General features: G+C 39.7%; 1 protein-coding gene across 1 annotated transcript in view; it reads left to right on the top strand.

Moving 5' to 3' along the window:
• AGBL1 (AGBL carboxypeptidase 1) overlaps positions 1 to 26,757 on the top strand; it is a gene marked incomplete at its 5' end in the record, with an annotated part of 714,342 nt that overhangs the window by 670,683 nt on the left and 16,902 nt on the right. The window lies entirely within an intron of this gene.

The raw sequence follows: 26,757 nt of genomic DNA, 5'->3' as shown, positions 1-26,757 counted from the left end.
TTCCCAAAGCAAAACTTTAGCTTCATCCATTAAAACCTTATGTCACAGCATGTCATACTCATCAGAGTCCTATGCTCTGTGTACATCTGTACCTCCCTTTTCCCTAGTCCGTCATGTGTAGTTTTTGCAGTGTATAGTTATCTTGTCCAGGCTCAAACTCTAGCTCTGCCTCTTTCTTTCTGTGCAGCTTTGGGGCTAGTTTGCTGGGTTACTTTGGGTTACCTGGGTTACTGGGGTTGCTTTGGGGTGAGTAGCCTCTCTGTGCTTCAAATCTTCCCATGGTTACAAGAAGATTAAATTAGTTAATACATATGAAGTACTTAGTTCTAGGCCTAGCATGTAACCAAGTGTTTGGGAACTCAGCCATAATCATTGTAATCATTTTTATTTTCATTGCTGTTGTTTGACATCCAGAGGACCTTGCCTCAGCCATCGTTCCCTCCCCCAGGTTTGCACTGTAAGAAACATATCTCTTCCTACTCTGTCATTCTCTTTACCTCCCTTCTAAACTTTCAAACCGCAGTTTCCTTTTATTATAACTCTAAATATACGAACAAGACCGTTTACCTTCTCATAGCTGGAATATGGCTCAAAATAAACATTCCATTAAATGAATTAGAAGAGTCATCTTGTCAAATGAAGGACAATAGATTTTTCTCATAGTGACAGTGATCAATGTCTATCTATCACTTCCTCATGTACTATTTCTGAATTGTTTGTTGAACCTCAGTCCCAAATGCCATTCCCTTGATAGCCGGAGAAATGCTAATTCCATGTCAATATGGCATTGATCACACACTTAAAGGAGGTGTGTAAATTGGGCTCTTATTTCTGCAAGCAAAACCAGGTAGGGGGGATGGTGGTTAATCCAACCACCGTCCACTTCTTTCATGAGTCTTTTAGCAAACAATTATTGAGCACTTACTGTTTGGCAAAGAAGGCATTGTGGTAAGCACTGGTGAATCAGCAATAAATTGGATGTATATCTGACATCAAGGAACTCACTGAGAAAGGATTTATTGCAGAGAAAAGACATACAGAGCATTACACAAGGCAAAAATTGTATAATAGAGTTATGCTTGATCCAGTGTGTTCCCATGAAGCTTGGGCTGCAGAATCAGGAAAGCTTCTCAGAGAAGGGCTATAAGAAGAGCATTTGGAAGGATGAATAAAAGTAAGGCAAGATGGAGAACAGAGCTATCATTTGATGAAATAACATCTAACCATATGAATATATATTCATAATGTGTAAATACGTGAATGCCTAAATATGCAAAGACATGAGGTAATAGGGCAAAGCACTCTCGGGAGCTATCTACTATATCAGTGTGGCTGTGATGTGGGGGTTGGGAGTGCAGGGAGTGATACGGAGAGAGAAGGGTCATCTTATAAAAACACTTCCACATCATGCTGTAAGGATTTCGGTTTTGTCCATTTCTTAGGAGTGGGCAAGTTCTATTTCATAGTCACAAATGGTCATTACAATTATAGAATTAATTGAAGTTTTGCTCAGCCCTCAATTTTTCTTTGGCCGCGTTGGTACTAGTCTGAATAATCCTAGCCTAGCACTTCTTTCAAGGCTGTGCTGAAAGTGCTGGCACTTCAATTTCTCCCTCACCCAGAGCTGGCAGCCTGCTAGCTCTACATTTTGCAGATCAACTGTTCTACCATGTAGGTGAGAATAACTTTCTGAATTCTTTGGTATGCATTTCAGTTTATGGGCCACCCCAGGAATGAAGCATTCTGTATGTGTCAGTAACAAAAACAATAGTTAAAAAAATGTAAGCGCTCAATTACATTTGACATTTTAAATGTTATTTTCAGTAATGGTCTTTGAGATTTTAGTGAAGGGATATAGTGCTTTGCTTGAGAGAGGACCATTTCACGTGAGGAAACGTATGAGGCGGAGGCCAGACTCTGTAAAAAACAGAACAATAAAATGGCAAAATGTATGTGGACTAAGTGGGGCTTTTGTGCCAGGTGTTTTTGGTTCAATTTTATTATTTATGGCATTGAACAAATAAATAGGCATTCAAAAAATAGGATATACATTGAATAAAAGCAGGGGAAAACAAATTAGCAGATATAATTTAAAGCAGAGGATATGGATAGGATTGAGTTTAAAGATTTAAGGCACTGATCTCTCCCTTACATGAAAATTTCTAAGCTTTGTTGCAAATGCCAAATATATAGATCTCAATGAATCTAGAGCTATTTATAATGAGGAAAAGGGAAAATCACAGCCATCACAGAAAGGTAAGCACATATCTTAGTGTCTCACAGTGTCTGGATCTAGATCATGCTCTTAGGGCACTATCCATGGGATGTAAGATAGTGTATGTTTTACAGTTTGTCAGAATGATGAATTGTCAATGTGGCTAATCCAGTATATGATCAAAAAGGGAAGTCAAGACGTAACACAGGCATCAGGTGAGGTTGAAAAAATAAACATACACACACACACAGTTAAAAACAAAGGAACAGGTATAGAAGTGGACTGTAGATGATTTTGTTCAGTAGGTCATAAGAGGAGCTTAAAGCACTCTGAGGTCACCAGAGGGCATTCATACGTGGCACCAGCTTCATGGTGCAAGACTCTCATACAGCTACCTAAGGCACACGAGAGTGCAACTTCTTGGGTCTTTCCAGAAGTGAAGTCTTGTTAGTAAAGCAATTAGCAGACCTTTTATGACATTCTTCATAGCACCGAGCCAAGGGAATTCTTTCAGGTTTAGTAGCTAGAAGCCATGGAAGAAGAGGCCAGTTTCCCAGAAGTGTGTTACACATGGTACACACTCAACTATGACAGAATTCTAAATACTTTAAGATCTAGTTAGCATTAAGTGAAATAAGTCAGACAGAAAAAGGCAAATACTGTATGATATCTGTATGTGGAATATAAAAAATGTAACAAACTAGTGAATATAACAAAAAAGAAGCAAAATCACCGATACAGAGAGCAAACTAGTGGTTACCAGTGGAGGGGGAGGGGGAGTGGGAGGCACAAACTATTGGGTGTAAGATAGACTCAAGGATGTGTTGTATAGCACGGGCAAAATAGCCAATATTTTATAATAACTGTAAATGGAAAATAAGCTTTAAAAATTGTATAAAAAATTTTTTAAAATTTTAAATAAATACAAATTTTAAAAAGAAAAAATAAAGTATAATAACTTTAAACATAACTTAAAAAACAGATCTAGTTAGCATTAATGCTTAAGAAATACAGATGTGTAAGGAATCGTGAAGGGGATGTTGTAACGAAATATAACTGTCTAGAACCATATTAAATTGATTTCTACTCACCCTGGGAATTCATTAAAAAGAGAAGAGTTTCGTTCTGTGACATCACACTGTCTGGTTTGTATCTGAGCTTATATACAACAAAACTACTAAAAAGTAGGGCCTGTGAATCATTAGTAGATATGAGTGGGTGACACAGATTAATGGAATGGTGACAGGAAACAGATGTTGAGAAATAAGAAGCAATCTGGAAAAGGAAGAAGAAGAATAGAATAAATACTTACTAATGAAATGGCCTGTGCTTTTAATAGAGGAGAATGAAAGAAAGTGGCACACCTACCTTGGCGCACAGTTTAGAATGTTCCAAATGCAAGGCCTTTAAAATCACACAGTCTCAAGGACTAAGCAAAGGCACCATTTTGAAAGAATTTTTAGGTATTTGTATCCTAGCTGTCAGCTGCCTTGGTGGCAGGGTGATAAATGCTTCTGAATTTGAGTTAAATAGACTAAACTCTGTGAAACTGTACTTGAACGACTGATGGACTTTCTAATAGTCAGTTCCCCAAACTCCCTACTGGGGGAGTCAGAGTAGTGCGCCATGGGAAAAACAGAGCAGAAGTGGGGGAACAGGGCATAGCTATCAAAAGGGCACCTGCGGCAACTTCCCAGCGGTCATTGTGATGGTCACCCCTGAAGCCACCGTGATGTTGCTGCATCTGCTCATCACGAAGATTCTAGCAACAGACCTCTTCTCCTCCTGCTTCAGAGCCTCTGAACACCATTAATAATCATGGCCATTTTCTCTGCTTTAGCTTCCTTCTTTAGAAATGAATTGGTAGACATTTCCATCTAAGATATGACAAAGTTGAATGGGATAGTCTGTAGCATAGTGTTCAACTATTTTGGAGAAGAAATTGGGGTATAGACCAAAAATCACAAGAGACACACTTCATAGAATATCTGTTTAAGTTTTATAGATCTTATATATAGGTAGAGCCTGGAGACAGAAAAAAAGTGCTACCAAACCTTGCCTCGATTGGATTCCAGACAAATATTTTTCTAACAATAACAACCTCCTCTTCTATCTCAACTATTACAGATGCTGACCAGAAATGCCATGTACCAAGCAGTTTGCACGTTTTATCTCAGTTTCCCAAAGTCTAAACTCAGTCATCTCTTGAGATCCTTCCCAGCTATAGACCCATATTAAATTGATTTCCCACTTCCTCAGGGAATTCATAAAGAGACCAGCGTCATTTCTTGATGTGGCAGTCTCTGGCTGCTATCTGGGCTTCTATCCAGAAGAGCTGGAAAACAGGCCATTTCACTGCCCACAAGTTCCTGCTTTGAAACAAAGGCAGCAAAGTAACATTTCCCCCTTTTCTTCTACTGTGCTCACCCACTCCTGTTCAGACTGCAGTGCTTTGGAGAACCCCTATTCTAACACACAGATATCTTTCATTATTAAGAGATACATGTTTATAATTGAACAACATGAGCTTAAATTGTCTTAAAAGAGAATAATCAGAAAAGGAAGGGAAAGGAAATCAATTTATAGCCACTATATCCAGTGCTTTTTATGGACTAAATGCAATACTCTTGCTCTATCTTATTTTTCATCTTCAGTTTACAAGGAAGAAATCGGAGGCTTATAGAATTTAAGTCACAGGTTGAAGGTCAAATGGGCAGAGCCAGGATTTAAACTTTTCCATTACCTTCTTTTGCCTCAGAAAGGACATTGAAAAGAGGATGCATAGCCTGCATCTAACTCTGGTAAGAAAGAAGTAAAGCATATCTACCAAAAACAGAGAAGAAAACAAAACACAGTGGAAGTCCTCTTTCCCTTTGGGATTTAAACACTGCTTGTGTGAGAGCATGAGGATGGAAGTTATACACATGCTTGCATGAGCAGAAATATTCTTAAGAGTCTTGGGATTTATTTCAGACATATTTTGAATGGATATATTAAAAGAAAGAAAAGAGAGGGGGTGAAAAAAAAAACATCCGATGAATAAGTGAGTGGGAGAAATCATGAGGAATAAAGATGCAGTGTAATCCTAGCCCAATTCCTTCTGGGGTAAACTAGCATGCTGGTGCTGTCTGTATCATAGGGAATAATATATCAGATGTACTGAGATTACTATTTCATCAAAAATAATATTGGTTCTGATCTTTCAATTTGGCCAGTTGGCTGCAGAAACAACATTGAAAGTTTCCAAAGTTTTTAGCTCAACTGAATATTAAATATGGATTCCCTTAGTTGCCTTGATAGAGAGACTGGATAAGTTGCCTTTGGAACCCAGCAGCTAGTTGGCTAGGTGTAGTGTTTTATATCTTACACCTAGCAACCCATGTGATGGTTTGCTATTGGAATCATTTCATTAAATCACACAGACTTCTTTGACTGACTTAACAAGGAAGTCAGCTCAAGAAATGAAACCAAGGAAAGCCATTGTCTTTTTTTTTTTTTTTGCATGACCTGTGAATAGGAATTGGGAACAGACAATAAAGTATTCGCAGTGTCCATTGTCCCTAAGGACTCCCATCTATCAGATATGTGGTCAGTATCTCCAAAGAGCGTCTGTGTGCTGAGACACTCAAAAGCATCCAGCTTAACCTCAACCTGTCACCCAGACAAGTCCAGCTATTGGAACATTGAACATTCGTAAAACAGGTCTTCATGAACTCCTTGGCTGGCCATAACTAGTGGAATTATTAAATTTCTGTAGGCGGAACAAACTGACTCCCCACACTGCTTTCTTCCTTCCCATAGGCTCCTTGGAAAGAGGCTGCCATGCTTGTGATCTGGGTCCTCAGGGACTCCTATCCTTCTGTCCACTCTCTACTTCCTCTCTTGGTTGCTAAAGTGTGGGGTCTCTTACTGCCTCAGTGATCACACTTAGGGCATCTTGGCTTCTTCCAGGGGTTGGTTCTTTGGTCCATCTTCAGGTTTTCACTCTATTACACAGGGCTGGTGGATACTCTATCTTCATGCTCTTCAAAATAATCACCAGTCCCGACTTTCTTCCATGCCTAAGATCCTAGCTCCCAGAACTCATTCCCCAAACTGAGCTCCAGAACTTTCCCCACCCCCTTGTGTCAAAAGAGATTTTGATCACCTGTACTTTGTCTTTCTATGGAAAGACTTTCTATTTTCTATGGAAAAATGATTGGTCAGATTGTTTATCTGAATGATTGCCACATGACACATGTACCTTTAAAATGCAACTACAGTTATTAAGCACTTCGGTACATATTTTTCACATCTGATACAACAAACAACCTTGTGATACTCATATCCCGATGTCCTCATTCAGATGAGAAAATGGTTTAAGTGATATTGAAATGGATTTCTCAAATGAATATTGATCAACAGAGGCATATCTAGAAATCAAAGAGCAGATTCCAAAGCTGTCATGAAATCCAAAACTCACTCAGACACTCTATCAGGACAACTGCAATAATTAGATTCCTGGGACAGAAGAGCTGCTTGTTTGAGTCACAAACAGTGCCTATGAATTCCTACAAAGTCCCCTTGCATGCCTCTTTTTAATATATTTTCTGAAGTCAAAGAGGAAAGTATTTCCATTTCCCACCTTTGCAGATGGAGAAAACTGAGACACAAACTGATGGACTAAAAGGACTCAATTGGAGAACTGAATATCAAAGCCTCAAGTCCTGGACCCTGGTCAGCAGAAACCACTAGGCCAAATTTACCTCATTCATGAATTAATGTATTGGATTTTGCTACTAGTTGTCTTGTGAGCTCATCTACTATTATTGCAGACAAAATAGAAAGATACATAGAAGTGCTTCCTATGCCAGCAGTACTGTTTATTTAATTTTCAATATTCACTATGATCAGCAGTATTGTTTATTTAATTTTAAATACTCACTTAGCAGTTCAATGGGCAGACCTAGTTATATAAATGCAGACCATGTGAAGATAATCATTCTGAAACATGCAAATAATTTACACCTCATCTCATTTCCCCTCTATCTACAGTCATCCTTTAACCACAGTGTCTAACAGACTATCCACTTCCTAATTAGGAAGGGATCTGGTATTTGTCTTTGTGACTATTCTGTGTAAGTTCCAATTTGCTGCCAAACCCTCGGTCTCCACAGGTGGGAACAGAAGAATAAAGCATTTTGCACTGGTTTCTTTTCCAGTGTAAAGTTTTCATCTCTGCAGGAGCAATTAATTTTCCCTGTTTAAAAGGACAGAGAAAAGCTTTATCTTTTGCTTTTCATTCTAAGAGCTTGGCAGATGCAGTATGGGGGCAAAGGCATGTTGGTCCTTCCTGTTTCCCTGCTGAGTCAGATGAGTTGATTTCTGAACAAAATTCTCAGTGTTCTATAAAGGAGTTGGTAATATGGTTAGTTTTCGCTGAGTGCTGGGAGAGAATAAAATGTATTGAGAATAACAATGTTAAAAATCTACTTGTGTTCAGTGCATTTAAAGATGTTTTAAAAATCTCCAGTCCATAGTTTTAGTAATGTGGGTTTTCTTCCTCTTTTTGTAACGTTATTATTTTTTTTGCCTCCAGCATAATAAAAACTATAGAATGCAACTCAAGACGCAAGGGTCTTTATGAAGTCATAATAATAGTGATTATGGTTCAAAGAACAGTGGACTTGAAAGCAAGATTTGACTCCATCTCCTCTTATTAAGTCTGTGAATCATTTGCTATCTGTTTTCATTTCCCAATCTCTACAATGGGAAGAATACTCCCCTACCCATCTGATGGATATGTGGTGAGGGACATAGACTATGTCAAACACGAAGACTGTGATGTGCTTTGTTCATTGTAAAGCCTCATGTACCTACATACATTATTTCCTATAAAATAACATAAAATGCCTTTATGGAGAGCCACAATTTTGCCAATATTTCCCAATCCTTTTCACAGGGCATGGTAACAGTCCCAGGGATTATTTAAATAAAAGGAAAAATAATTTATCTTTTTATTTGTTATACAATTTTTAAAGGTTACTTTTCATTTACAGTTATTACAAAATATTGGCTATATTCCCCATGTTGTACAATACATCCTCATAGCCTATCTTACACCCAATAGTTTGTATCTCCCTCTCTTCCACCCCTATGTTTCCCCTCCCCCGACACTGGTAACCACTCGTTTGTTCTCTATATCTGTGAGTCTGCTTCTTTTTTGTTATATTGACTACTTTGTTTTATTTTTTAGATTCCACACATAAGTGATATCACACAGTATTTGTCTTTCTCTCTCTCTCTCTGACTTAGTTCACTTAACACAATGCCCTCAATTAAAAAATGATTTAGATAGTAAAGTCTTTTGGAAAAATCGTGGTGCTGTGTCTCTCAACTTCTATTTCCTTATGTGCAAAAGTAAGTAAAATACCTGGCCTAGGATTGTTGTGAAGTTTATATTTTTTAATGTTTTGGTGCCAGTAACCAACACATAATAAGTACTAAATTACGGTTAGTTCTCTCTCCCTACGCTGGTCATTCAATCCATCTTGCTCCTGATTTGAGAAAAGCTCCTGGTCCTTACTGAAGGGGAATCAGAGCGGATGAATGGGCCCCGGTTAGAGGGGCTGGGAAGTACCAGCTGCCACTTAAGAGCCAAATGACCCAGGGTCAGGAAAATCCCTCTCTGTGGGATGAACCACAGGGAGAAGGAATGGGGTATTTTCCCCCCTTCACTGACCTAAGGTCAACCTTTAGAACAGAGTTTTTCAATTTTTTTTTAATGCAACCCACATAGTATAGTACATCTTGTGCAGTGAACCGAGTATGCACAAACGTACATACATACAGTCATAGACAAAATTTAATGAAACAATCCCTGCTTTTACTTTTATTGGCAATATATGCTGCTTTCTGGTCTATTCATTCTGTGATGTTTAAAAATAAGATTTTATGACACCCTAATTGGTAGCAATCCAACAGTTTAAAAATGTTTTTCAGCGTATCTCCAAGTATGACCTCCAACATCACAACTTCATTTGTCACTCCCTACTATGTCCCTGTCTGATAAGTAACAGAGCCAACTGTTATTGTTTGGCAAATCAGAAAACTAAGAGGTCATAATCAGGACTTTAAATCTAGAAGAGATCAAAAATACAAAACAAAAAATATATATATATACCTTTTTCTTTCTTGGATTTTTTGTTCATAATTCCCAGAGAAAAACGTCCTACAGCTCCCCTCAACCTAAATGCTAAGGATCTTTTAATAACAATAAAAGCATGGCATCAGTTTTGGGCCTCCCCAGTCTCCTCTCAGGGCACCCACTCCATCAGGCTCTGCCACTGCCATCATCAATAAGATCTAGGTCTTGCAAGTGTGCCTGCTTCATGGGACAAGCCCAGAGCCAAATCACATCTCTGTATCCAGACTGTGGTTGAGAAATGTGCCATTTCCCTTAGAGACACAGCATGACCTTTGGCATCATTTAATTGGAGTTTATTATGTTACTTATTTTTTAATAGAAGATTCCATAGAAGAGTAGGGGATGAATTAGTGGTTGGGATTAGCAGTGAGCCTCATAGCTTTCTCTATAGTGTCTGACTTGCATCTGTGCAAGTCAGTTTGTTTTATTAATGCCTAGTGGCCTAAAGCTACTGCCATGATGTTAAAGGTGCAATGTTAGCAGAGAACTGACATAAAGATTTGTTTTCTATGGGAAAGAAAGTAACAATCACATAGGATATTGAACCCCTGGCTTTCCTCCAACTTTCTGGCCTCTATGGTCAAAGGCTGGACTAAAGGTAGAGATTAGAAAGGGGATCCTGAGGAGGTTACCATTAAGAAGTGGGTAGAGATCGGGGAAATCTAGGCTGGAGGATCAAGGTTGAGATATCACCTTGCTTCAGCATGAGACCTGACTTCCTCCGCATTACTCATCCTCCACCAACAGGCAATTCACATGGACCATCAGGCAATTGGTAAAGAAGGAAGCAGAGTGGTCCCTGGGCTACTGAATCATCATAGAAGCTTTGTCAGACAGAATACAGAGTTTTATTTGTCATAAATATTGGGACCTCTTCTGTCACCAAGTATAAGAGAGTGCAGTGAACTCCCGTTTGATCCAGGCCAGCATTTATACTCAAGACATTGAAGAGTGGAACATGAAGTTTCAGTTTCTAGGGAGCTACCATTTTGGACTCAAGTCATAACCTGGGAGGCCCATCCAAGCAGATGAGAGCAATGAGAGAGGCAGGGCTCAACCACAGGGGAAGGCACCGTGGGGGACAGGTGGAAAGATTGCATCTAGTAACCTGGTCCGTGATTCAGGGCAGGACTTCAGGCGTAACAGGGACTCAGAGTGGAGATGCTGCTACCTTGGGGTCCCAGAACAATGTTCAGATCAGGTGCTCCCAATGTAAGAAAATTGACTCCTGGATCCTCCTTCCTTGTAGGAGAAAGTCCCTCTTGGGAATGGTTGCTGTTGGTTCTGGGCCAAAGAGAGAGTCCGTGGCTGACCAGGTTTCATCTGATACTTCCTATAAGCATGCTTTGGGCTCCCTGAGCTTCAGTTTCCTCCTTCTAGAATGTAATAATAACCCCTGCCTCTAAGGCTAGGGTTTTTGAGAGGTTTGAATGAGTAGATGGATGCTGATCATGTGGTGTAGGGTCAGGCACAATGGTAACAATAGCAATAGTGATGTATCTCATTATTAATACTACTTTTCAGTTTCTGGGATAGGAAGAGGCATTTAAGGTCTAATTCTATCCACTTATCTCACTTACTGGGCTTAAGAAAATCTTCCCGGTCCATACGAGTAGTGTACGTGGGTCAATTATCAAATGTCAAATTTTATGTGTTCAAATGTATGAAAGCCCATAACCAGTCTCCACCCCCACGTCCCCATGCTCACTGAGGGCTCACCTAGCTTACCGCACTTCAGTCATCCTGAGTGCCACCCAACAGTGGACTAGCTAAGAAAACCTGAGTCACAACTCCTGGAGGAAAGTAGGTGGCCGGTGCCCAGCTCTGTGCCATTTTCTAAGTGGATAGTACAAAAGGTGCTTATAATCAGTGGAAGAGATTGCTAAAATGTATGTCACCAGACCTGTCTGGCATGCTCTTCCATGAAGAAGAGACTAGGCAGATAACCATCTCTTCTGTAGGAAATTAGGTAATGTTCTTAGAGATGGGAAATAAAACCAGTGACCTCTGATGATGGACCTTCTTGTTAAAAGATACTTGGAAACTCCTTCTTGTCAGTATTGGGAAAGGGACAAGTAGAAAGTGCTAAGGCATGAGCCCCACCCATGGGAGAACAACATGAGTCTGCATCTCCAAGTCCAGTTAGATATGTGCCGTGCTTACGGGGAGGCCATATGCTCTGAACCTGGAAGACTGTGAACATTTATCTAACTTCTATAACTTTCAGCTATTAGAAACATACCCAGGCAAAGAGACCTGAGGGCCACTTTGTGCTCCATAGTTCAGCAACTTTTCTCTGGTCACTTCTTTGGATTACTTATTAAGCATTATTTATTCCATGATACCTACGCCCCCTTCCCCTCCCCCGCCCCATTGCAGGCAGTGTGGTTACCAACCCATGTCTCTCTTCTCACATTCATTCTCCCCAAGGTCAAAGCTAAAAATGGTGTTTCTAATGACATGTGTCTGTATTTTAAATGAACCCATCCCCATCGTGGTGAGCCCTTCTTCCACCTCTCCTCCATGTTGATGGGAAAAAACAAAGAACACTGGAAAGGGTAAACTGTCTCTCTCCTGGAGCAGAAAATAGCCCCCAGATTTCAACATGGAGCTCAGTAGCTTAGCCCACAGATCATCGTTTTCGTGAAACCCTGGAGAAAGAACGAACACACGCTCTTGTGCATAGAGTGTACTTTTGTGATTAGGGTTTTGTTCTAGAGCAGGGCTTGGCCAACTTGTTCTGTCAGTAAATATCTCAGGATTTGCATACACTCTCTTGGAAGTATTCAGCTCTGCTCTTGTAACACAAAAGCAGCTGCAGACAATGCCTAATACAGAGAATGTGCTCCGTAAATGTTAACTAATAAGCCCATTAAATTGGGACATCTTACTCATTCTTCTTCTGAATCCCCATACCTGGTCTTCCATCCACAACCTCCACAGCACTATTTATCAGGGGCACCTTATTACCTCTGTGGTTGGACCTCTCAGCTTGGGGGGCAGCCCCTGAGAGGGGATGTCTGAGTGCCAGGACCTTCAGCAGCCATCTCTCCCAACCCAGCACCCGAAGAGCAAGGGGGCAAGAGTCTTTTGTCCAGGATCATGAAGAACAGAAGGCCATCTGCAAGGCTCAAGAGGGAGGTGTTAAGCCAGAGAGTATATCTGGCAGGAGGCGGCTTCCTTCCTGCATCCTCGCCCCATTCATCCTATCTGTACCCCTCATCTCTTCCTGGAGAAGGGCCCCTTCCTCCTGTTTTGCAAAATGAGTGATTTTTAATCATGCCAATCTTCTTGGCCTGACCAGTATCAAGGTGGGGTTGAGGTAGGTGTCTGACTTCACAAGACCCCAGGGGCACACTCCTCTAATTGCTAACGAGCCTCTCAGGTGCCCCCATATGGCCTTTTTGGGGGAAAGAACTCACCAGCTGAGTGTACAGTCTTAGATGCCTGCTGCAATTTTGACTCCAGGGAAGGTGTTGTCTGGGACTTGGTGTGAGGCCGACCTACTCGTCATCTCTTAGGTGAGACACTTCCTCCTCCCACTTCTCCTTGGCCACTTATTAATTCCACTGATGCACCAAAGCTTCCCATTTTTCATCTGGCCAAATCAATTACCAATGTTACAGGTTGTAATTACCCAAGGAATTCCTGAAAACTAATTAATACGCAATCCCCACAATGAATTACCCCTTTCCTTTGGCCTTATGTTCCAGAAAACTCTTTTCTGAGGACGAAGAGAAGTTTTTCTCTGCTCTGCCAGGGACAATCTGAAGATGATCTTTATTTGGCTCTGACGAGTGTTTTGGGGTGTTTGTCAGAGGTGGCCCGGAGTGGCTCTGCTTGGCAGCCACATCACCTTTTATACTTTGGGGGAAGTTACCAGGTTATCCATGGGCCCTGGACTGTCCTTCCACCACAGGGAGGAACTTCAGTTTACTTGGGAAAAATATGGGGACCGGCAACAGAAAGCAGACAGCAGATGCAGGGGGAAATCTAGAAGGGAAAGAAGAGCAGCATGATAAACTTGGCCCCGGCAGTGGTCAGAGCCTCCTTCAGCAAGGGAGCCTGTCAGAAGAAACTCAAAGCACAAAGCTTTTGGTTTTTTTCCTGGTAACAACAGGCAAGGGAATCTCAGAGTTTGCCGAATCTCAGCTTGAGGTACCAATAAAGGCTTTCCTTACTGAAGTAACATTGGAAAGCAGGCTCTAGAAGTATATCAGTAATAAAAACAGGAAATCAGCCCAGGTACAGGACTCACATCCTCCCAGTTGAAGCTCCTTCACCTGGAACTGCTGTTTATGGGAACTGTTATTCAGAACTGTTAATATAATTATCAGGACAAAAAGAGAAACAGGGAAGCAAAGTTGTAACCATTCCAAGCATGGAGTCAGAGGATGGAGAAATTTAGGAATGATTTATATGTGTCAGGAGGAGCAAGGATGGCTGACAGGAGGAAAAAAGTTATTTGAATCTGAACAGTAGTGAGAAGGTTCCTCTTCAGAGTACCCTGGAAGTGGTAGTTGGTCGTGTGTGTTTCTGTGTCCACAAGCGTGGCATCTGTGTGTGTGTGTAGATTGGAGTTGTGTGCATGTGTGTGTCCATGTGTGTATATATGGGTGTGCATGTAGGTATAAGAGTATGTGAACATGAGTGTGTGGTAACGTGCATTTGTGTGTGCACTTGTGTGTATGTGTATGGGTGTGCATGTGTAGGTACGAGTGTGTGTGCATGTGTGCATTTGTATGTGTGTAGTGGGTATGGGTGTGTGCATGCATGTGAGTGTACATGTGTGCGTGTGCCTGTGTGTCTGTGTGTGTGATACCAACGCACACTAGATCAGATAAGCCCCCTCTTACTGTTCTCCTCCAGCCCGTACCCCCCCATTGCCCATCACAGTCTGCATCCTTCTCACTGCATTTGCACAGTGAACTGACAGCCTCCCGGACAAGGCAGGACAGGGGAGGAGAGAGACGGAGTGTGCTTCACCCCACACCTGGCACCTGGCCCTGAGCCTGGCTCCGGGTAGGAGCTGATTAACATCTGCTGAGCTGAGCGGATGAACTGCACACCGCGCTGATGAGCCTGGGGGATGGTGCTTGTGTGTGGCAGGCAGGCTTCTCGGGTCCTTTCCTCACCAGCAGTGCTGCATTCAATTTCACAACTTTGGGAATCTGTCACTTTTTCTTTGCATGTTTACTTCTAAAAGAGAAAGGTATATCTTGAATTAGCACGGACGCAAACATGAAATATAGAATAAACTCTATAGAAAGAGGAGGAAAATCTCTTGTAAAATAATTCTTTGTGGTGGGAGGAGCCTTAGTGCATATGATGGTCCCAGCTTCTTTTACTGAAAATCTCAGCATCCTGATGATTCCAACTCTCTCACTCCTTGTCTCCACTTTGTTATCTGTTAGTTTAGTTTGCAGAGGATTCTAACCTCTCCCTTAGACGCGGCTTTTATGAAAACAGTCATTCTTTCTCACCTGGATCCTGCAAGAACATTCAAACTTGTCTTCCTGTTCCATTTCCCCCACTCCATGCTATACACCTTGCCGAGGAGACCTTTCAGTGGAAAGATCTAATAGCATTAAGTTCAAACATACGAAATTGCTGGTATTGGACCTCTCTTGACCTGCAAAAAATAGCAGTTTAATATAATTCAACCAATACCATCATCTAGCTCACAAGTCTTTGTTGGCATCCCATAAACAGTAGTTTTCTGAGAGGAACGTGCTGTACTCCATTTCCTAATCACTCTCCCAGAATTAAATAAGCCAGAGTGGTACCCTGGAGCCCCATTTCCCATAGATGCTATTTGCGAGATAGCAGATAGCAAAGAACAGCCATATATCATTCAAATGCAATGTTCAAATCAAATAATAATAATATATGTTCACATTTAATGACTTCCTGTATTTGCAACTGAACTGTAGCCTTTCTGATGACAGTACACAATGTCTCCCAGTATAGAATTGTCAGCAGAACCTCAGGGCACATCCTGCCACTACTAATTATTAGCTGAATGACCTTGGGCAAATCACCTAACTTTTTACTCTTCTCATAAAAATTAAGCCTATTAATAGTACTTAACCCATTGGGCTTTCCTGAAAATTAAAGGAATAGTGAATATAATGTGCTGAACGTGGTGACTGGCCCCTATTAAGTGGTCCATGATGTTGGTCCTTCTTTACTCCTCTCGATCAATGCAAGGCCAGCTCTTTTAGGATCAGGCCTCTCTTGGGCCCTTGTGATAATCTACAGCTAAATGGCAACTTTCTGGGGGCATTTTCTCTAAGTCCTCCTAAGTCTGAAAGGAGGAAGAAGCCTTTTTTAATTTACATGTACCCAGTGGGAATTTCCCCTGCCCCCTGTTTTTTTATTTACCTGTTGCTTATGAAAATGTGCGTCCATTTTTCTCATACTTACTTGAGTTTGTATGGAGAAATTTAAAATAGTTTTTCTAAATTTGAGTGATCATTGCCAGGAACGTGAATTCTAAAATGAATTTAATCAAGGAGCTAAGGTGCTTTGTAGTTAATTTTTGCTTCATTTGATGAGAAAATATCAGTATCGCACTGTTTTTAAATAGCACATATAATTATACTCTCATTAATGATCTCAAATATTATTACTTAATACATTGCTCCAATTAATTATGTTTTTTAAACTAAACAACTCATCTCTAACAAGTTATGTTTAAATAATTATATCTAATGGAGTAGGGAGTTCATTCCAGCATCTTCTCTATAAATACAAAATGAAATGACCTGTACAATTAAGTCTGGTTTCTTCTCCTTGGCTAAGCAGCCCTGCAGCTTCATGTCCCACCACTAACCACACACAGTTTATGCTTCCAACTCTGTAAAAGGCTCACAGTTGCTGTGTGTGGTATGTTTTCCCAGGATTTTGTACCTACTACTTTTCCTCCTGGGGTATCCTTTCCTCTAGTCATTGCCCAGATCAAAGCTCATATGTTCCCTGTTTGAGGACACCTTCCCAACCCCTCTGACTGAATTACTTGTTTCATCCACTGAGCTCCCAGCCTGCACTGCTAGCTCCTCTGCTAGAATGTTCAGTGAAAAACACTGCAAATGATCTCTCAGTATGTCTGTCCCCCACTCCACTCCCCAGCTCTTCTGTATTCTCTTCTATAGCAATAGCCCTCAGCACATGGAAGGTAGATAAAAGCTGGCTTTTCTTTGCTTCTTTTCCCAAATTAATGAATAAAAAAATGAAGAAAAGAAAATTCATAGACAATCAATAAATGGTTATTGAATGAATAAATGGATTAAATGAGTTAGTAACTCCCAGAATTTTAGTGAGTTTGGGATTTGTATGGCTAAGGCACAAGAAAAAAAAAATCCGAAACAGAATACTTATATTTTGAAATCATAAGTGACAAACAAAGTATAAAGCAATACCATGCAGTTAAATGAGGTAATTTATTTAAAGTATCTAGCAAAATGCTTCTCAGTAAGCTTTCAGATACGGTAGATGCATTTTGTTGTGCTTCTTATGGTTGTTATTGCTACGTTACTCAGAAATTAGTAAATGGAAAAAGCTACCTAATATAGCAGATGCTACCAGATGATGCTAAAGCATATATTCAACAATGCTATTTTCATTTTTATTAAAGGCACTTGAAATAAATTATAGTAATAAAACATAGTTTAATATATATTATTATATATTATTATATATAAACTATATGTATAGTTTTATATAATATGTAAAACATATTTATATATATAAATATATATATAAACATATTTATATACATATAACTATATATATAGTTTCATATATATGTAAAATAACTTTACTATATATATATATATACATACTACCCTTTGTCATAATTCTTATAATACAGTATCACGACTTTGTTAAGTGGTACTTATTTACTTCTGCCTATGCCAAATTGCTGTGGCATGTTTTACATCGTATCAAAAGTTACTATAATATATTGCATAATATGTTTTATCATGATGCTTATAACAAATTATCCCAGCCCCTCCTAGAAGGATATTTATTTTTTGACTCCTTGTAACAAACTGTCTCTGATCTGCTAGGCTATTTGCAGTCTTTTATGTCCTGTCACAGTTATGATCCTCAGAGTCTGTCTATTGAGTTCAGATTTTGATATTTTTTTAAAAAGCCCATAATTGTCACTTACAATTATAACTATTTTTTCATTAACCCAACTCAAGCTGTGCCTAGTTAACTGCTCAAATCAAAATACTTCCTTGAAGGTCAACAGTCATGTTTCTAGTAAGATTGATTCTACTGTTAATACCCTATTAATTAAGCTCCCTTAGAACTGAGTGTGGGATAAATTAAAATTGGCTTGTTGGGATTAGGGTAACCTCCCTCTGAAGGTACTGACAGTTTGCTCTCCCACACTTTGTGAAAAGACTTGATTTCTCCATAGTCTGTACAACATAGGAGTCTATTCTCAACACTTCACATCTCTTCACATGTCACGTGTTGATTATTTATCTACTTCATGGCAAAAAGGATCACCACTCTCTACAACATATAGTTTCTGACAAACATACCTACTTCATTCTCATTCCACTTATCCAGTGGTTTTTCCCAAAGACGCTTATGGTACTCAAATCATGGCCAGTGTGCCTGGCTATCATGTAACTTCAATGTCAGGAAAAATATGTGTAATAAAAGTGATAATCCATAGATTAAATGTGTTACTCGTAACCAGAAATAGAATAAGACATCCACAAAATGTCGGGTTTTGCCCCAAACTCAGTGGGAGGTGGTGTGGACATAGATCTATGTTCTGAAACCAAGAGCCATCTGTTTTTTTTCCTACAACTGAGATCAGAATTCATTGCTCTGTAAACTCCTTGCAATCCCTGGCTATTTCAGAAGGCAAGGAGATTTGATTTTGTTCTTACAACAAGAAGGCCTGTGTAAAGAATTCTTTTAGTCTGTGTAACAATAGCAACACAAAATCCTTTTATCTGAAACCTGAGAGCCTGATAGAAACATAGAATTTGGGAGACAGTTTCCAAGATAACAAGATACATCCTGGTCTTGTTTTTTCATATAGGCTCTCCAAATTCTTACCCCCCATCCTGCAAATTTTGGACGTCTATCCATTTCTGCCTTTTTCATCTTAGCTGTAAACATCTTATTCTAGTACTTCTTAATTTCCTAGGACAGAGAACACAAATATCAGCCTATGGCAACCAAACTAGAATCTCACAGAAGAACACTGATTAACTTGAAGTTTTAGCAAATGTTCTTGTAAAGAAATGGCCCATTCTAGCGCTGTCTGTTCTATAGTTTCAAAATTTAAAGTATGAATCCTCTTGAACACCTCACCTCTTCAATTTCTGTGTGTGGCCAGCAGAAATCAGGAGAGACATAGGAATATCCTTAATCTGGAGGCAGAGTCCATTTTTCTTGTGTTACAAAAGTGAGGTTTTATGCTGTTTCTGAATTTAGTGTATGCTTTGAGCATTGTCTATGTATACAGCAAGTGCTAAAAACTATTAAAATTGATATAGCCACTATGGAGAACAGTATCGAGGTTCCTTAAAAAACTAAAAATAGAACCACCATACGACCCAGCAATCCCACTACTGGGCATAAACCCTGAGAAAACCATACTTCAAAAAGAGTCATGTACCACAATGTTCACTGCAGCTCTATTTACAATAGCCAGAACATGGAAGCAACCTAAGTGTCCATCGACAGACGAATGGATAAAGAAGATGTGGTACATATATACAATGAAATATTACTCAGCCATAAAAAGAAACGAAATTGAGTTATTTGTAGTGAGGTGGTTAGACCTAGCATCTCTCATACAGAGTGAAGTAAGTCAGAAAGAGAAAAACAAATACCATATGCTAACACATATATATGGAATCTAAAAAAAAAAAAAAAAGGTTCTGAAGAACCTAGGGGCAGGACAGGAATAAAGATGCAGATGTAGAGAATGGACTTGAGGACACGGGGAGGAGGAACGGTAAGCTGGGACAAACTGAGAGAGTGGCATGGACTTACATATACTACCAAATGTAAAATAGATAGCTAGTGGGAAGCAGCTACATAGCACAGGGAGATCAGCTCGGTGGTTTGTGACCACCTAGAGGGGTGGGATAGGGAGGGTGGGAGGGAGACGCAAGAGGGAGGAGATATGGGGATATATGTATACGTATAGCTAATTCACTTTCTTATAAAGCAGAAACTAACACACTGTTGTAAAGCAATTATACTCCAATAAAGATGTTAAAAATAATTAATTAATTAAAAAATACTATTAGAGTTACAGGTTAATCTGAAACATGTTTCTGATCTGTAAGGGAAAATACAGTGAAAAATGTATTAAAGTCTCCAGGTAGTTACTTGTAGCCTGCATAATCATAGACATTTTTTATGAAAGAAATAACATTTGAGCTTGATCTTAAGAGGTGGAGGTTTCAGTTACCAGCAGTGAGAAAGAGAGCATTGCAAGTAGAGTCGGCATGAGTCAAGTCAGAGAAACAGCAAAGCCCCAAGTGCATGTGACAACACGTGAAAGACCAAGTGACCTTTAATGGAGGGCTCATGTACGAGAATATAGTTGGAAAACTCGGATGAAGAAATAAGTAGAGATCAGATAGTGGAAGCTCCGTTTTCTGCCCAGATATGTAATATCAAGTCTCTGTCATAGAAGATGGTATGGACCAAAACTCTATGAAGTTAAGGGTTGGGGAATGCAACCCAGGTTTGCTGAGAATGCACAAAGTTTCCATTGGGAAACGGCTTTGCTTAAAATGTGTGTTTAAGATACTGGTACTAGGGAGATTGGTTCAAGATGGCGGAGTAGAAGGACATGCTCTCACTCCCTCTTGCGGGAGCACCGGAATCACAACTGCTGAACAGTCATCAACAGGAAGACACTGGAAATCACCAGAAAAGATACTGCACATCCAAAGAAAAAGGAGAAGCCACAATGAAACGGTAGGAGGGGTGCAATCTCAATAAAATCAATTCCCGTAACTGCTGGGTGGGTGACTCACAAACTGGAGAACACTTATACCACAGAAGTCCGCCCTCTGGAGTGAAGGTTCTGAGCCCCAAGTCAGGCTTCCGAACCAGGGAGTCCAGCAACGGGAAGAGGAATTCCTAGAGAATCAGACTTTGAAGGCTAGCAGGATTTGATTTCAGGACTTCGACAGGACTGGGAGAAACAGAGACTCTGCTCTTGGAGGGCACACACAAAGTAGTGTGTGCATGTGGACCCAGGGGAAGGAGCAGTGACCCCATAGGAGACTGAACCAGACTTACCTGTTAGTGCTGGAGGGTCTCCTGCAGAGCTGGGGGATGGCTATGGCTCACCGTGAGGACAATGACATGGCAGCAGAAGTTCTGAGAAGTACTCCTTAGCTTGAGCCCTCCCAGAGTCCGTCATTAGCCCCACCAAAGAGCCGGGTAAGCTGCAGTGTTGGGTCGCCTCAGGCCAAACAACCAACAGGGAGGGAACCCAGCCCCACCCATCAGCAGACAGGCGGTTTAAAGTTTTACTGAGCTCTGCCAACCAGAGCAATACCCAGCTCTAACACCCACGAGTCCCTCCCATCAGGAAACTTGCACAAACCTCTTAGATAGCCTCATCCACCAGAGGGCAGACAGCAGAAGCAAGAAGAACTATAATCCTGCAGCCTGTGGAACAAAAACCACATTCACAGAAAGATAGACAAGATGAAAAGGCAGAGGGCTATGTACCAGATGAAGGAACAAGATAAAACCCCAGAAAAACAACTAAATGAAGTGGAGATAGGCAACCTTCCAGAAAAAGAATTCAGAATAATGATAGTGAAGATGATCCAGGACCTCGGAAAAAGAATGGAGGCAAAGATTGAGAAGATGCAAGAAATGTTTAACAAAGACTTAGAAGAATAAAAGAACAAACATCTAGGTCTTCCCTGGTGGCGCAGTGGTTGAGAGTCCACCTACCAGTGCAGGGGACACGGGTTCGTGCCCCGGTCCGGGAAGATCCCACATGCCACGGAGTAGCTGGGCCCGTGAGCCATGGCCGCTGAGCCTGCGTGTCCAGAGCCTGTGCTCCACAACAGGAGAGGCCACAACAGTGAGAGGCCCGCGTACCACAAAAAAAAAAAAAAAAAAGAACAAACATCTAGAAGAAATAGAGAAACAAAAAACAGAGATGAACAATACAATAGCTGAAATGAAAAATACACTAGAAGGAATCAATAGCAGAATAACTGAAGAAGAAGAACGGATAAGTGACCTGGAAAACAGAATGATGGAATTCACTACTGCAGAACAGAATAAAGAGAAAAGAATGAAAAGAAATGAAGACAGCCTAAGAGACCTCTGGGACAACATTAAACACAACAACATTCACATTATAGGGGTCCGAGAAGGAGAAGAGAGAGAGAAAGGACCCGAGAAAATATTTGAAGAGATTATAGTGGGAAACTTCCCTAACATGGGAAAGGAAAAAGCCACCAAATTCCAGGAAGCGCAGAGAGTCCCAGGCGGGATAAACCCAAGGAGGAACACACCGAGACACATAGTAATCAAATTGACAAAAAATAAAACAAAGAAAAATTACTGAAAGCAACAAGGGAAAAATGACAAATAACATACAAGGGAACTCCCATAAGATTAACAGCTGATTTCTCAGCAGAAACTCTAAAAGCCAGAAGGGAGTGGCACGATATATATAAAGTGATGAAAGGGAAGAACATACAAACAAGATTACTCTATCCAGCAAGGATCTCATTCAGATTCAATGGAGAAATCAAAAGCTAAGAGAGTTCAGCACCACCAAACCAGCTCTACAACAAATGCTAAAGGAAATTCTCTAAGAATTTAGAGACTACTCTACTAAGAGACTACTACAAGGAACTCTATGCCAATAAAATGGACAACCTGGAAGGAATGGACAAATTCTTAGAAAGGTATAACCTTCTAAGACTGAACCAAACCAGCTCTACAACAAATGCTAAAGGAAATACTCTAAGAATTTAGAGACTACTCTACTAAGAGACTACTACAAGGAACTCTATGCCAATAAAATGGACAACCTGGAAGGAATGGACAAATTCTTAGAAAGGTATAACCTTCTAAGACTGAACCAGGAAGAAATAGAAAATATGAACAGACCAATCACAAGTAATGAAATGGACACTGTGATTAAAAGTCTTCCAACAAACAAAAGTCCAGGACCAGATGGCTTCACAGGTGAATTCTATCAAACATTTAGAGAAGAGCTAACACCCATCCTTCTCAAACTCTTCCAAAAAATTGCAGAGGAAAGAACACTCCCAAACTCATTCTGTGAGGCCACCATCACCCTGATACCAAAACCAGAAAAAGATACTACAAAAAAAGAAAATTACAGACCAATATCACTGATTAATATACATGCAAAAATCCTCAACAAAATACTATCAAACAGAATCCAACAACACATTTAAAGGATCATACACCATGATCAAGTGGGATTTATCCCAGGGATGCAAGGATCCTTCAATATATGCAAATCAGTCAATGTGATACACCATATTAACAAATTGAAGAATAAAATCCCTATGATCATCTCAATAGATGCAGAAAAAGCTTTTGAAAAAATTCAGCACCCACTTATGATAAAAACTCTCCAGAAAGTGGGCACAGAGGGAAACTACCTCAGCATAATAAAGGCCGTATATGACAAACCCACAACAAACATCATTCCTAATGGTGAAAAACTGAAACCATTTCCTCTAAGATCACGAACAAGACAAGGTTGTCCACTCTCACCACTATTATTCAGCATAGTTTTGGAAGTGCTAGCCACAGCAGTCAGAGAAGAAAAAGAAATAAAGTGAATCCAAATTGGAAAAGAAGAAGTAAAACTGTCACTGTCAGCAGATGACATGATCCTATACATAGAGAATCCTAAAGATGCCACCAGAAAACTACTAGAGCTAATCAATGAATCAGGTAAAGTTGCAAGATACAAAATAAATGCTCAGAAATCTCTTGCATTCCTATACACTAATGATGAAAAATCTGAAATAGAAATTAAGGAAACCCTCTCATTTACCATTGCAACAAAAAGAATAAGATACCTAGGAATAAACCTACCTTGGGAGACAAAAGACCTGTATGCAGAAAAGTATAAGACACTGATGAAAGAAATTAAAGATGATACAAAGAGCTGGAGAGATATACCATGTTCTTGGATTGGAAGAATCAATATTGTGAAAATGACTATACTACCCAAAGCAATCTACAGTTTCAATGCATTCCCTATCAAATTACCCAATGCAATTTTTACAGAACTAGAACAAAAAATCTTAAAATTTGTATTTTACCCATCTTGAGGGAAAAAAAACAGAGCTAGAGGATCAGACTCCCTGACTTCAAACTATACTTTAAAGCTGCAGTAATCAAGACAATGTGGTACTGGCATAAAAACAGAAATATAGATCAATGGAAGAGGATAGAAAGCCCAGAAATAAACCCATGCACCTATGGTCAACTAATCTATGACAATGGAGGCAAGGCTAGACAATGGAGAAAAGACAGTCTCTTCAATAAATGATGCTGGGAAAACTGGACCGCTAAATGTAAAAGAATGAAATTAGAACACTCCCTAACACCATACACAAAAATAAACTCAAAATGGATTAGAGACCTAAATGTAAGACCAGACACTGTAAAACTCTTAGAGGAAAACATAGGAAGTACACTCTTTGACATAAATAACAGCAAGATCTTTTTTGATCCACCTCCTAGAGTAATGGAAATAAAAACAAAAATAAACAAATGGGACCTAATGAAACTTAAAAGCTTTTTCAAAGCAAAGGAAACTACAAACAAGATGAAAAGACAACCCTCAAAATGGGAGAAAATATTTGCAAATGAATCAACAGACAAAGAATTAATCTCCAATATATATATATAAACAGCTCATGTAGCTCAATATTGAAAAAACAAACCACCCAATCCAAAAATGGGCAGAAGACCTAAAGAGACATTTCTCCAAAGAAGACAAACAGATGGCCAAGAAACACATGAAAAGCTGCTCAACATCACTAAGTATCAGAGAAGTGCAAATCAAAACTACAATGAGGTAACACCTCACACCAGTTAGAATGAGCATCATCAGAAAATGTACAAGCATCAAATGCTGGAGAGGGTGTGGAGAAAAGGGAAACCCTCTTGCACTGTTGGTGGGAATGTAAATTGATACAGCCACTATGGAGAACAGTATGGAGGTTCCTTAAAAAACTAAAAATAGAATTATCATATGGCCCAGCAATCCCACTACTGGGCATATACCCTGAGAAAACCGTAAGTCAAAAAGATACATGCACCCCAATGTTTGTTTCAGCACTATTTACAATAGCCAGGTCATGGAAGCAACCTAAATGCCCATCAACAGACTAATGGATAAGGAAGATGTGGTCCATATATAGAATGGAATATTACTCAGCCATAAAAAGGAACGAAATTGGGTCATTTGTAGAGATTTGTATGGATCTAGAGACTGTCATACAGAGTGAAGTAAGTCAGAAAGAGAAAAACAAATATCATATATTAGCTCATATATGTGGAACCTAGAACAATTGTACGGATGATCCAGTTTGCAGGGCAGAAATAGAGACAAAGATATAGAGAACAAATGTATCGACACCAAGCAGGGGAAAGTGGCAGGGGGTGGTGGTGGTGGGATGAATTGGGAAATTGGGATTGACATGTATACACTGATGTGTATAAAATGGATAACTAATAGGAGCTTGCTTCATAAAAAAATACAATTCAAAAAAAATTAAAAATAATTTTTTAAATGAAAAAAGTTTAAAAAACAAAATTAATTAAATTAAAAATGATACTGGTACTAAGTCAATTTAAATTAAACTTTATGTGAAGATCCTGCTGCATAAAATAATTTATTGAAATAAATAGAAATTAAAAGTTACATCTGTGGAAAGTATATATGTGTAGCTATATGTCTATCTATCTATCTATCTATCTATCTATCTTGGTTCTTAGTTTTAAATATTTCCATCATTTGAACCATAAATCTCAGCCTTTTTTTGAACTATCTTTGACATATGATGTTGTGCAAATTTAAGGCATACATGTTAATTTGACACATTTATATATTGTAATGTGATTGAAAAACCTCCTTTAACACTTTCCTACCTAACCACTTAAAGTCACCTACCTGACCTCAAACTTCACCGTCACTGTACCTTTGGTTCAGTTATGATCTGCTCCTCCAATAGTCATTTAAGCATCTCCCTCGAGCTGTATTCTGCTGTGTTCTACTATTAGGTTTTTAATTCCTAATATGTCCAGGCATTCTGTGTCTGGAGATGGGGAAGTGTTTGTGGAAATGAGACTACAACGTGAATCACAGCTATACAAGTCATTCGAACACAGTCCCTATGGAAATGAGTTCCTGACATTGTACTTTACAACTGCTGTTTCATTTCCTTTTAATTCCGTCATTGTTCCAGGCAACCACCGCAGATTCTTCTAGCTACAGATCACATAATTTAGAGTAGGTACCTCACAAGATACAGTGAGTTTTATGAAGCTCTTTATAATATCAGAGGACTTTCATAAATCTCCAATTGAGTTAGCATGAATGGGGGAAAAAAAAAAGAAAGAAAACATTCCTCCCTTCAGGATAAAGGGATCTCAACAGAGAGACATAGATTCACAAGGATGTGTATAAACCCCAGCAAGCTTCCATTTTCCTTCCATTTACTCTAAACCCCCTGGGGAAAAATGGGAAGGAAATGTAATAAAGAAGAAGAGTTTAGGGCTGCAAACTTTCACCACTCCCATTGCCTCTACATGCCAAAGATAGGACACATCTTTGTGAGAACCTCCAGATTTGGGAAAGCTGAATGATTTTTCTTTGGGCCCAAGAAGGTACAGAACTTCAGTCCCTGGGGCCAGCAGGGGGAAGGCAGCATCATGGACCATGACCCATTCTACTGCCAGTGGCCAGTCACTTTGGGGCTACCTCATCAAAAGGGACTGGGCTGTTCAGCGGAAACTAAACATTCAGGAGAGTGAAACTCTCTGTCAAAACAAAAACAAACAAACAAAACCAAAATATGCACTCACCCATCCATCTAAAATCCATCTAAAATTAAACATATATTTACATTTTAAAGATAATATTAATGCTGAAATTCAAACTGTTGGTTCTTTGTAAGTTCCATCAGCTTATAGATGTCAACAATTTGGGGAGAGAGGATGCTAACCAAAGAAGTTCTAGATACAAAATGAATTTCCTGGGGATGGGAGAGAGTGCGGTGGTTCTAAATCCTAGTAAAAGGAGATTTGCTCAGTGACCTCCATGGGGACA

The sequence above is a fragment of the Orcinus orca genome, chromosome 2 (assembly GCF_937001465.1).
Source record: "Orcinus orca chromosome 2, mOrcOrc1.1, whole genome shotgun sequence".
Lineage (NCBI taxonomy): Eukaryota > Metazoa > Chordata > Mammalia > Artiodactyla > Delphinidae > Orcinus > Orcinus orca.
The sequence above is the reverse complement of the archived record's forward strand: the minus strand, read 5'-3'. Positions and strand labels throughout refer to the sequence as shown.